Source organism: Salvelinus alpinus, chromosome 17 (genome assembly GCF_045679555.1).
Source record: "Salvelinus alpinus chromosome 17, SLU_Salpinus.1, whole genome shotgun sequence".
NCBI classification, from domain to species: domain Eukaryota; kingdom Metazoa; phylum Chordata; class Actinopteri; order Salmoniformes; family Salmonidae; genus Salvelinus; species Salvelinus alpinus.
In genome coordinates this window covers 22,021,054-22,034,688 of record NC_092102.1, presented here as the reverse complement: position 1 = coordinate 22,034,688, position 13,635 = coordinate 22,021,054, and the positions used below count along the sequence as shown (strand labels likewise).

Sequence of the window (13,635 nt, the reverse complement as noted above, 5' to 3'; positions counted from 1 at the left end):
CTGCCTGTCAACCTCCAACCCTTCAGCTAGAGGAGATGCAATTTGTCTTGAGCAATAACGAACAGATACCACCACAGTCTCCCCCACCAATAAGGAAATGAGGCCATTATAGTTTGAGCCTATGGTACCTACAGTACACAGAGCTGCAGACTGTAACATTCACATGCTGTGAGGTGCTTCCGATTAGAGCCCAGCCCACTCGGCATCTTGCATACATTACAACAAGTACAAACACAGCTAAATCTCTCTTCTCTTCTCTTCTGTTTTATTTATACAGCAGTTTTCAAAGAGACATTTGCTACAGTGAGCTTATCAAGAACCCCGTTTCTTTTCTTCTCCCCCTAAGCAGGAAGCTAGCACAGTAGGCTACTGTTCCCGGGGCAACACCCCTCTGGTTTGAGGCCTTAAGAGGAACCACACTCGTCAGAGAGTCTCATCCTGCTCTGCTGGACGAAGATCCAAAAGTTCATTGGCAATTATGTGTGACTTGAGGGGGTGTATAAAAAACAATGTTCTCTATGAGATCCAATCCGTTGGATCTGCATGTCAAGCTGCCGAGCGTGAGGAGCGGGATTTAAAATCTCATTTATTTCAGCTGTGCTGAATGACACTGTCTGCAAAAAGGTTGAGCCCGTGGTTTCTAACACGCAGAGGGAACACATACATTCCCTGAATGTGTTTGGTGAGTGAAGAGAGAGAGAGCGACATGACGGGAGTGAAGAAGAATGACGTGAACAGTGTTTGCCATATCAGGTGGAGCAAAGAGAGAGTGAGAGGATTGGGGTTAGCATACCCAGAAAGACCATGAATTCAAATGATCCCAAGCAAGAACATGATGGAGATTGTACAGTCTGCCGTCACCTCTTTATCTATGTATGTCACTACCTCTACAATCACAGTCCTGCCTGTACACTGGGATTTATGTTTGGAAACTTGATGGTTTCCCCCAGTCCATAGATTTGACATTTGATAAAAAATAGAAAAGATTTTTCGCAAGCACGATCTGACAGAGTGAGAAAATAGCAGACAGACACAGCCTAAAACCTAAACCCGGCCCCACCATGTTCTGTGACGATGAAAAATTCCTCCTTTGCAAAGAGCCTGTTTAATATGTGTTAAGATGGAGCAGGTGAGACCCTCAGCCTCTGTAATCTGAACACATCAAAGGCGTTCCTCCTCCCAAAGCCTGTATAGTCTCTTCTGAAGCTCCCCTCCTATCCAATCACACATTCACCCAAGGATCGCACTGAGAAATCCCTCCGACCCCGTGATTTTGGTTCATTAAACCACCAGACTGATTCGCCACCTCTGTATCTTGACTGAAGCGCTGCCTAGCTGTCTTGTAATGGCGTTTGGTGCAGCTGGCGCTGCCTGTCCCTCGTTGACCTGTTTTGTTAACTCCACCGCTGTATTTCACTGCCTGATTAGATGTCACTCAATTAAAAGCACATTGCTGTTGAGAGAACAGAGCAGAGCGGCCTAGCCATAGCTCCCCAGTTGCCATGGATGCTGTGTGTGTGTGTGTGTGTGTGTGTGTGTGTGTGTGTGTGTGTGTGTGTGTGTGTGTGTGTGTGTGTGTGTGCGTGCGCGTGCGTGTGCGCATGCGCGTGTGTGTGTGTGTGTGGTACCAGCAGGGAAAGCTCAGGCTGCACTGGGAGATATATACAGTAAAGGGAAACAGAAACATTCACACCCAATCAATGAGAGCCGTGTGGCTTGACTTCTTTTTTTATCATAGGAAAATGATAAAGGATGTGCCTAGCAAGTCACAGAGGACTCTCCCGTTTTATAGTCAGCTATGAGAGGATTAATAGACCTCTCCTAATACACCTTGCATTGGTGGTCCCCTAGCAGCTCCCGATCAGGTAAGGCCCAGTGAAGCAGAGATCATTTATAAGTGGTTCATTATTTTACCTTCAGATTCCTCTCTCTGCCATTGATTTAATAAACACTGATGTATCTGCTTGTAAAAGAGAAGTGCCATTTTTCATTTGCTATCTTTGCTATCTTTGTTATCATGGGTCACTGTAGAGGCTTTGGCATTTGCAGCTTGAACTATCCCAACCCGTGACCATAGAAACAGGAGAAGATAGTCAAATTATGGCATGACAGGTATTCCTTTTAATGTTTGCTGCATTTTCCTAAAGGAAATATTGTATTTTATCGAAGAGACTCAAAAGTCAACTTCCTGCTCGTCCAGATATGGCAGTGTACGTAACGGAAACATCTGTCTAATAAAGTTTTGTCTTTATTAACTTCCTCTGATTATCCGTGAATGGATTCAACAATGTGTGACAACAGTAAGGAAAGTCATTAATGATCCATCAATGTTGTTCAGATGATTAATGTATTTGTTTTTATTGTGCGATGGACCAATAAGCTTGTCTGAAAGGGGAAATGTTTCTTTAATTTCCTCTCATTGATGGTGACTAGTAAGACATCATGAGCTCTGTGAACCACTGTGTTGTAGTGGTCACTTACTTGTTCTGTTTAACATTTATTTATACATGTTATTCTCATTGAGATTAAATATATTTTTTACCTGTTCAAAATGGCACAACTTATTATGTACATGTGAATGGGAGAATCTTCATCTTTATTATTTCCTCATTAGAAAGACATGGTATTGTGTAACAAACAGGAGAAGGTGATGAGGTCAGATGTGTTGCCGTGAGCATCTCAGATCAATAGGAAAATTAAATGGAATGATCAATTTGGTGCGCGTTAATCTCTGCTCTCCCTCTGCATCCCATTGATTTTCCTGTTTGGTTTATCTGATAACAAGAATCATTTAAAGGTCAAAGTCTGATGTCTGTCAAAAAGAAACTGCCTTAATGTGTTGTGGGCAACCTTTGAGGCTTATGTTGTGTTTGCCTGAAAGCAGTGACCGATTCTTGGCATCTTGGATAAAATGTGAGAAATGTGTAGATAGATAAAGGCTAAATGTATTTTTAGAGCATAATAAGAATGACAAACCCCTCACTTTACTTGTTAAAATGTTCAGAAGGGTAATTATGGTAAATAATGTCCCTCTCTAGAAATGATATGTGTAGCCCTTTAAGATAATTACCATTGGTGTAGTACAGAAATGATTCCCGTCCAAGCATACATGTTTAATTTATCAGAAGACTGCAGACTTTGCAAAATCTTACTGGTGGTTGATGCATTTACTTAAAATAGCTTGGTGCATGCTACCCTGACGGACATACAGAAATATTGCTAATGAGAGAACCCAACCCAGCCTGTGTGGCAGAGCAGAGGAGAAGAGAGAGGAGAGAGAGCCTTGGCTAACATGACAGGCCCAGCTCCAGCAGGCAGCATCCAGCGCTATATATCTGTGTCAGGGTCCAGAAATCCAGGAAGGGACACATCTCATGAATCCATGATGGATGGGTCAGAGTCCTGTTTTTTTCCGGTCTGAATGTCAGTGTTCAGAGAGGGGAGGACGTTGGGGTTCTTAGGTGCTTGACAGAACACCAAACCTATGAATGCAATAACTGTTCAAAGATCACAGTGAGATCAGTGCCTAGCTATCCCCAGACCCCCTCTCCTCCTGGCTCCCCCCCCCCCCCCCCCCCCCCCCACACACATCCAGCCAGAGAGGGCTGACCTTTAAGACTGGCAGCTCAGGGATATTGAGCTATGCATCACGGAGCCTCACGGAGCCTCACGGAGCCTCACGGAGCCTCACGGAGCCTCACGGAGCCTCACGGAGCCTCACGGAGCCTCACGGCCCACAGCCTCAGGCACTTAGCATTCTGGGAGAGAGATCTCTTCAGAGATAATCTGATCAAAGAGGAAACATGCACTGTTATCAAAGCATTCACAGCACAGCACGTTCCCACCTGTGTTTGTATAGTTAGGTATAAAAGTCAACAATAATAGTACTCCTCTGTTGGGTTCATATTACCTTGTTTAAATCAAGCTGAAGCACTTTAATGTGTGAATACATACTACACAAAAGCAATAAATGTCTGGCGTAATAGGAAATGACTGTTAAAGCCTTTCATCAGAACTATTGCTTGATTTTAGCATTCTATTCTCTAGCCAGACGTATGAGTGGTTTGTAACTGTAGCTGTAATACTTTACTGTAAATAACTGATCTTAACGATATGTCACTCAGTCTTTCAAATAACCTAAAAACGTCTTATAGAAAGTCACATATCTATAAATATACCTTTGCTTTACACACGGTATATTGGCAGCAGCCCACAACAACAACCACAGTTGTTATTCTCCTAAGCCTGTCTGTCTCTAAGCCCTTTATTCAAACCAACAATATAATGGAGCTTTATGAATAGTTGTGCTCTGCTACCTGCATGGCTGAGGCCGACCAGGACGCTCCACCAGATAGTGTTTGACTGAAAGGACCCAGAATAAATGGAGGGAAAGGAGAGAGGGATGAGCGGCTGGAGCAGCTAGGGGGGCAGAGGAGAGGAACAGCGGCCCATTCCACTCACAGTGGCTGGGTCAATATAAAACCTCATTACTGGGTTGTCATAGAAAATTTGTGCACTTTCTACTCCATCCAGCAGCAATTTTGCTGGATAAGCACTGCTCTCATTTGGCCCGTATGAAGCATTTTCACTAAAGAAAGGCTTGCAAACAGGAAGCCATAGCTTCCCCCACAGGGGCCCTGGCAGCTCAAATCCCTTCAGCGCCGCCTCTGCTCTTATACTACGTGTGTGTGTGTGTGTGTGTGTGTGTGTGTGTGTGTGTGTGTGTGTGTGTGTGTGTGTGTGTGTGTGTGTGTGTGTGTGTGTGTGTGTGTGTGTGTGTGTGTGTGTGTGTGTGTGTGTGTGTAGTAGACATTCAGAGCATGTGTAACCCTGCTCCTGCCATTGTGTGTAGTTGTAGCATGTGTGATTTGTGTGTATGCCTAGTTGTGTGGCCCATGATCCTATTTTTGCAGAATGGCACAGCTTAGCCCGGCTTTAATATGCACAGAGAATGAGAACTAGTCTGGCTCTTCTCTTGTATAGCCAGATTTCAACTGTCAGTGAGTGTCTCTCTGCTCCTGTGTGTGCAGGCCAATTTTGAGATGTGTGTGTGTTGAAAGGTAGAGTTAGTGTGAGGCGATGGTTGTGGGGTTTTAAACACACAGCCAGGCCCTGCTTTGACACCCACTGTTAACCCGATAATTAATCCTTTAATAACCTAGTTAGTATGCTGCTGTGAGAGACCCTCTGCATGTCATATTCAGACACACAGCTTTGCCTCATCCTCCTTTTCACCCCTCCTGACTGTACATTTCACTCTTTCAATTTTTATTACCCCCTCCATATCCCTCATACCATGAAATAATAATTTAATAATGTTTTTTTCCCTGACTTCAATATTCAGTCTGGTGGTGGATGGGGGTTGGGGGGAGACATTGGCAGGTTATTCACATGTTGTTAGATTGTTTGTTTTTTCTTCCTCTGTGCAAAATTGAATCTTATGAGAGCAAACAGAATGACATGCTTATAAATATGGATGGCTGCCTTCTGGACGAGCTGCTCTGCCTGGCTGTGTGAGGCTTGGCCCCACCATTTCATAGCCTAACTTTGTAATTTCAGAAGGGGAAAAATCGAAGGAAAATAATAGAGAATAGACCAGGGCGTTTGGCCATCCTGTAAATTAAGGTTTTATATATGCGATGGTGAGCGGTGAGAGAGACAGTGGCTGAGCACAGCACAATGTAGCCTACACAACAAAGACCCTGAATAATACATGACTGGATAAAAGCTAAACATGCAGAAAACAGGAAAGGTCAGTATTATCCTGACCATAATTACTGACTGAATATTTCTTAGAGCTGCAACTAATTAAACCACAGACACATTTCCTCCCTCTGTCCCAGCAGATCTACCACTGACCTGCATATTAACTATAGGAGGATCATGGGAGAGCATGTGTGTGAAAAGTGCTTTGTGCTGTGTGTTATTACAGTGCATCACACACACACATGTCCCCCAGCCCACCCATTACCCTTGACTCTGCCATGGTGTAGCTCAGAAAGAGTGCCAGGCCTGGAGGTGGAAGATCCAAATTGGAGAGATGGCTGAGAAGTTGGCACGGCTGAAGGTTGAGTCACTTCCTGCTGGAGCAAGGGGCATCGCCAATCAGCTCGCCCCTAATTAGAGTTGGAGTGGGAGGAGAGGGCTCCCCTGACAGGGGGTGGGGGGGATACCTCCACTAGCAGGGTAGGAGATAGGGACGGGAGTCCTGGTGGTGTGTACAGTACATGTGTCTGAGAGGAGAAGAGGAGAGGCAGGTTGGAGGTAAGCAGGTTGGAGCCAGTTAAAACTGGTTCCTGCTGTTAGCCCCCTGCAGTGTGTCCTGAGGATGGTGTCTCTCGTACAGGGAGGAAGGCAGGTTGTGTGTGAGGAGGAGGAGGAGGAGGCCAGCTGATAGATCGGCTGGATCATGCTGTTCACCTCTAGTAATGAGTCTGTAGGTGTCTGTCTTGTTAAGGCTGGACAGGTGCTGAGTCATCTACACACATCTTAGAGAGGAGAGAGTAACAGGAAGGAATACAGACTATTCATAAGATACCATCAGTATGAATAGTATAACATGAATGAAACATTGTCATCACAAATAATGCCAGTTCGGGATTCGTTTAGCAGTGTGGGATTCCTTTTGTCTGTTGAATGAATGATGTCAGTGTTCCGTTGCTGTTTTGCCAATGAGACTGTTGTTTTACTGTAGCAATTCTTTCCTAACCTTGAATATAAAGTGGAAAAGTCTGATGTTGGATTGATTGGTCTGTTGCTGAGAAGGTGTGTGTGTGTGTGTGTGTGTGTGTGTGTGTGTGTGTGTGTGTGTGTGTGTGTGTGTGTGTGTGTGTGTGTGTGTGTGTGTGTGTGTGTGTGTGTGTGTGTGTGTGTGTGTGTGTGTGTGTGTGTGTGTGTGTGTGTGTGTGTGTGTGCGCGTGTGCGTATGAGTGTGCCTTTGTGTGTGTGTGTTCTCTCGTCCTCTGGGTTCACTGCTTTTGACAGCCAGGCACCAGGGAGAGTGTTTTACACATCCCAGGGATCCGAGCGACTAACTGTACACAACCTCTAACTGTACACAACCTCTAACTGTATACAACCTCTAACTGTACACAACCTCTAACTGTATACAACCTCTAACTGTATACAACCTCTAACTGTATACAACCTCTAACTGTATACAACCTCTAACTGTACACAACCTCTAACTGTATACAACCTCTAACTGTATACAACCTCTAACTGTATACAACCTCTAACTGTATACAACCTCTAACTGTATACAACCTCTAACTGTACACAACCTCTAACTGTATACAACCTCTAACTGTATACAACCTCTAACTGTATACAACCTCTAACTGTATACAACCTCTAACTGTACACAACCTCTAACTGTATACAACCTCTAACTGTATACAACCTCTAACTGTATACAACCTCTAACTGTATACAACCTCTAACTGTATACAACCTCTAACTGTACACAACCTCTAACTGTATACAACCTCTAACTGTACACAACCTCTAACTGTACACAACCTCTAACTGTATACAACCTCTAATTGTACACAACCTTTAACTGTATACAACCTCTAACTGTATACAACCTCTAACTGTATACAACCTCTAACTGTATACAACCTCTAACTGTACACAACCTCTAACTGTATACAACCTCTAACTGTATACAACCTCTAACTGTACACAACCTCTAACTGTATACAACCTCTAATTGTACACAACCTCTAACTGTATACAACCTCTAACTGTATACAACCTCTAACTGTATACAACCTCTAACTGTATACAACCTATAACTGTATACAACCTCTAACTGTACACAACCTCTAACTGTATACAACCTCTAACTGTATACAACCTCTAACTGTATACAACCTCTAACTGTATACAACCTCTAACTGTATACAACCTCTAACTGAATACAACCTCTAACTGTACACAACCTCTAACTGTATACAACCTCTAACTGTATACAACCTCTAACTGTATACAACCTCTAACTGTATACAACCTCTAACTGTATACAACCTCTAACTGTATACAAACTCTAACTGTACACAACCTCTAACTGTATACAACCTCTAACTGTACACAACCTTTAACTGTATACAACCTCTAACTGTACACAACCTCTAACTGTATACAACCTCTAACTGTATACAACCTCTAACTGTACATAACCTCTAACTGTACACAACCTCTAACTGTATACAACCTCTAACTGTACACAACCTCTAACTGTACACAACCTCTAACTGTACACAACCTCTAACTGTATACAACCTCTAACTGTATACAACCTCTAACTGTACGCAACCTCTAACTGTATACAACCTCTAACTGTATACAACCTCTAACTGTATACAACCTCTAACTGTACACAACCTCTAACTGTACACAACCTCTACCTCTAACTGTACACAACCTCTAACTGTACACAACCTCTAACTGTATACAACCTCTAACTGTACACACACTCTAACTGTATACAACCTCTAACTGTACACAACCTCTAACTGTACACAACCTCTAACTGTACACAACCTCTAACTGTATACAACCTCTAACTGTATACAAACTCTAACTGTACACAACCTCTAACTGTATACAACCTCTAACTGTACACAACCTCTAACTGTATACAACCTCTAACTGTACACAACCTCTAACTGTACACAACCTCTAACTGTATACAACCTCTAATTGTACACAACCTCTAACTGTATACAACCTCTAACTGTATACAACCTCTAACTGTATACAACCTCTAACTGTATACAACCTCCGGCATTGAATGATGAATGGAAATGAAAGCACCACTACACCCCTCTCCTCATCCATCCCCTATACCCACCCCTCATCCATCCCCTATACCCACCCCTCATCCATCCCCTATACCCACCCCTCATTCATCCCCTACACCCACCCCTTATCCCCTACACCCCTCCCCTCATCCATCCCCTATACCAGCACCCACCCACCCCTCATCCATCCCCTACACCCACCCCTCATCCATCCCCTACACCCCTCCCCTCATCCATCCCCTATACCCCACCCACGCACCCCTCATCCATCCCCTACACCCACCCCTCATCCCCTACACCCCTCATCCATCCCCTATACCCCACTATACCCCACTATCCCCACTATGCTTACTGTATGCATAGTGTTTACAGATGGGTCCGTCTTCAAATCTCTGTGCCTCTTAAAACCAGAAAGAAACAGGGCAGAGACTGTAAATAAAGATGGCCCCCTTTAGAAGAATATTATCTGTCAGTAGAACAATGCGGCTTTGACTGCGTTTTAGTTTCCCAGGAGCTGAGTTTATTGTTGGGTTGTGCTGTTGAATCCGCCTTCCTCCATAAAACACATAGAGAGTGATAGAGGAGCAGGTGTACGCCGAACAGATCATTGCCGTAAGCATTGTTCAAGGCAACCACAGTGCTAATGGTGTGTTATCCCGCACCCTATGAGGGGAGAGACCATAAAGCCAAGCCATCCAGTGAATTAGCTTGTATAGAGCACAATGCAGGCACAGCTCCGAATGCAATGTTGAAGGCTGGCCTGTATTCTGTTCTGTTTTGCTGCTCTCTATCTGCCCTGGGGTTGGATGTTTTAACTTCGGAGCTCACTGACGCACATAACTGCCCCCTCGGTAGGGCAACCCAACCCTGCTGACTGCCTGCCTGGGTGGATCAGCCATTGAGAGTGTGGCCTTCACAGTTATTCATAACGCCGACTCACTCCTGGCTGATTGTACGGCCGGCTCCAGGGATCTGCAATAATTGGATCCTTGTAAGTGGGTTGGAGAAGCTAAACAACCAGATTGCTGTTTGTTTATACCTTTTCATATATTAGTAACGTGCCGAGACTCCTCAAGCAGACTGGGACTTGTCTCGCCCACTGCTCGCCAGCTAGGCCTAATTACTCATTCATTCTTAACATATGCCTCAATTGTGGCCCCATATCCAGCTATTTGTGATTAACTCTGCTTTAATTAGGCTTACTGATTCATGGCTCGGCTCAGACATGTAGTGGGCAGTCTAACACTGAACACCAGTAGCCCTGCTTTCTCTGGTGCCACAAGACAAAGAGATGCCCTTGATAGAACAATAACTTTCTTGCCAAGTGTTTGTCTGTCGGGGTTTTCAAATTATCCGGAGAGCTCAAGGAGGCAAAGGAGTGGAAATCTCAGTGAAACGGTACTGATGCTTGTCATGCAAGCTAAACAAACTCCCAATTCAATTCAAATATCTAAGCTTTTGTTACATGGTTTAACGTCACGTAACGCATCCGGTAAGCCCTCTGTTGAGTCTTGGAATGAGAGTCCTGCCAGACACACTGTGGGATTAATGCCACATATACTCACCGCTCTGGCTTGTCATCACTTAGCACTCCACTTTCCCAACTTAATAAAATGGGAGTGCATAATTTGGTAGTAATATCGTCTCGGTTGCAGTAATTATCTAACATCTTTGTCGAAAAGCTCATGTCACCTTGGGGAACGTGTGTGTGTGTATGTGTGTGACTTTGTCTGTGTGTCAGTGTGTTCCATTGTCTCCAATCTCAAAGTGTTATATAGTGATGTGCATCACTGGAAACTTCCCAAAGTAATCCCAAGTGTCTCAGCATTTGTTGGGGCACCTTCCTTCCATTCCAAATGGCAGCAATTAAAAAGCGACAGCTTTGCCAATTAACTCTCCTACGGAGTTAGCGGGGTTATGCAGGCAGGGAAGCAGGGGCATTATTCACATGGCCCGCAGTTTCCCCACAGATAAAGCTCATTTCTCCTAGCAGTGGGATAGAGGGAGCACAGAGTACAGCCATTTGATTCTGGCTTCAGGTGGGGCCCACAGGGGTAGCCGTCGTTTTATTTAAGGTCACCGGGAATAAATGGGATTCCTGCTGTCTCTGGCAGACCGCGGTCGACAGGGCCCAGGCTGGGGCCTCCCACCCCTGCTGCCCTGAGCGTAGCTGAGCAGAGTGCCCCCTCTCCAGCTTTCCATCTCTCCTCCCGGAGACCCAGGGAGAGGAGCTTGGCTTTCCGTCTGCCTCTCCTCTCCTCTCACAGTCAGGAATCAGGACTAAATCCCCCAGAACACTTCTACCTCTAATACCAGCCTGTTGTCAAAGGGTAATGGCATGTTAAAATCTCCCTTAGGTTTTTTAAAAGGGCAACTCCTCACCATGCAAAATCCCAATAGAAAAGCTCTTAATTCCATTTAGCCCGATAATGAGAGAGGGGAGGGGCTAGCAGCAGTGTGCTGTGGTGACTGGTGAGGGCATAGAATTTGGAATTAGAATACTAATTTAATAGGATCTCTTTCGGGGCGGGCCTGTAGCTAACATTGTCCTGTATTGTGACACATTAATAACGGGTCACCCCAATGGAATGCCAAATCCGATGATACTCTTACGGATAACATTTAACTTGAGGTGGCCTGTCATAAAGGCTGCATTATGCTGTCATGCAGAGGTATGAGTGGCCATCCCATCACAGTTAAAGGCCTGTTTCCCTAGGTGGTAGCAATATTAATGCTACAGAGTTGAATCTGACTGCCAGTAAAGCTGTGGCTGGACTGTGGCTGCAGTGGATGGATGGACTTGTGCCCTAACAGAGTGTGATTGGGAGGGGTGGGCACTGTGGTTGGCGTTGGTACCCTCACACACAGGCCAGGATGCTTCACAGAGCTGTGAACATTTTGAGTGGGTCTCTGAGAGGGGGAGAGAAGGGGGAGGAGGGGGGAAGATAGGGGGAGGGAGTCTTCACACCCAGACATATCTAAATCAGCTTCCCTTTCTTGTATCTGCCTGCCAACTCCACCACCCTAATCACTTCTCACCATTACAAACTTGTTAACTCAAATGAAATGCCAAAGTAATTGAAAAACAAAAAGGGGTTACTGTGCATTGTGTTGACAAGCCAATCATTGATTTGCCGGCTGCGCTTTAACTGTGGTACCTCCCAGAGAAACATTGTGCATCATTAGCTCTTCTACTGTAGCTCTCTCTCCACAAAGTCCTGCTTATAATAAATCACATGGTCCCACACACAGACAGCTTAGGAAGCCCCACCAGCCCCATACATACACCTATAGGGCAAAAGGGTAAACAAGGCATCACTCCACCAGGAAATGCAACATTCAAACCTTTTTTTGAAACATAACATATGCATGAAAATGTGGTAGAAATGTAATTATGTAGATCGTGAGAGGAGCCATGGGTACCAGATGTCAGGTGTGCATTTTGAGACCCCCTCGTGAAAGAGAAGATGATTATCATGCTAATTATTCAGCGTTTGAACATTCCGCTGTTTTCCGTGTGGAACACTGCTGAACACGTCAGCCGCCAGCCTTGGGACTGTGTTGTGATGTTTGTCTGCCACGAGTCACAATGAAAAAAAGCTCTATACGCCTGAATTCAACTGAGATGAACATAGTGGGGACAGAGAGAGACACAGAGAGAATAGCTTCATGCTGAATTCTCTCTCCTGCCTCTTAACTCCCACTCTTCCCTTCTCTCGGCACTAAAAAAATTGGGCTGGAAGTGGAGTGGGAATCAGTCATCTTTATCTCTCAGCTGGGGGTGGGAGGGCTGGTAGCAGCCCGGGCTTTCCTCTCTCCTCTCTCCTCTCTTTATGGCCTCCTCCCTCCATCGCTTTTCTTTTCTCTGCACATTCCTGCATTCTTTAATGCGCTCTGTATTTGCCAAGCTGAGGCCAGGCCTTGTGGTTTAATATGCATGTTACATTTTATTCCTGTATTTATGCCCATTATCCATCGGACACAGTGAGAGGAGATCTCTTCCCAGACCCTGCTTCTGTTCTGCTCCCCTGCTCCTTCAGACAGACAGACACACAGTGGCCTCTGCTCTCCCAGAAGTCATTAACCTCGTCGACTGTGGAGCTCTTACAACCCCCCCGACACACACACACACACACGACCCCCTCCCCTCACTCATCACAGACTATGTGCTATCCTCCTCCTCTCATTCCTCCATCCAATGTTCCTCTGTCCTGGTGTGATGTACTCTGCTGAGCACACAGACAAGACCCAACTCCCTGATGGCTACCTGGCTGGCTACTTATACAGAACACCGTGGTGTACACAGGCCTCTATAGCCAATAGCCATTGTATTATGATAGCAGTTAAAGCCTCTTTAAATGATACATTGATTTGTCAGAGCACAGTTAAACCCATAGACTATATGCTTCGAGGTAGAGGTTGTAAAACTGTTTCTGTTCAATTCTGCTCTTAATTCAACTGAATAGATCTCTCGCTTAAATATCCAGTTCTTCTTTGAAACACCTGGTTGTTGGGGCACTTGTAGTGCTCTGATACTGGTGGAGAGTTTTGGCCTGAATGCTCAGTGTTCCGAGACAATGGCAGAATGCAGGAGGGACCTTGACCTGGAGGTCCTCTGTAGGAAGAGAAGGAGGACGAGAGGACAAGCAGACGCCCTAAAAGGGGTTTGAGTGAGTGGGCAGGCTGCATGCGTACCTACCTAATGGCTCGAGATGCATTTTGTGCCCTATGCTGGTCCAAAAAAAGAGAAAGTTCCTCCATGAATAGTTAACTAGAATCTACCTGGGACAAGCTGGGCATGTAAACAGTCAAACTGGCCTTCTAACAA

The 13,635-nt window shown here is 45.0% G+C and overlaps 1 protein-coding gene across 9 annotated transcripts in view; it reads left to right on the top strand.

Moving 5' to 3' along the window:
* LOC139542501 (calmodulin-binding transcription activator 1-like) overlaps window positions 1-13,635 on the top strand; it is a 505,455-nt gene that overhangs the window by 72,209 nt on the left and 419,611 nt on the right. The gene's annotated exons all lie outside the window — the stretch shown is intronic.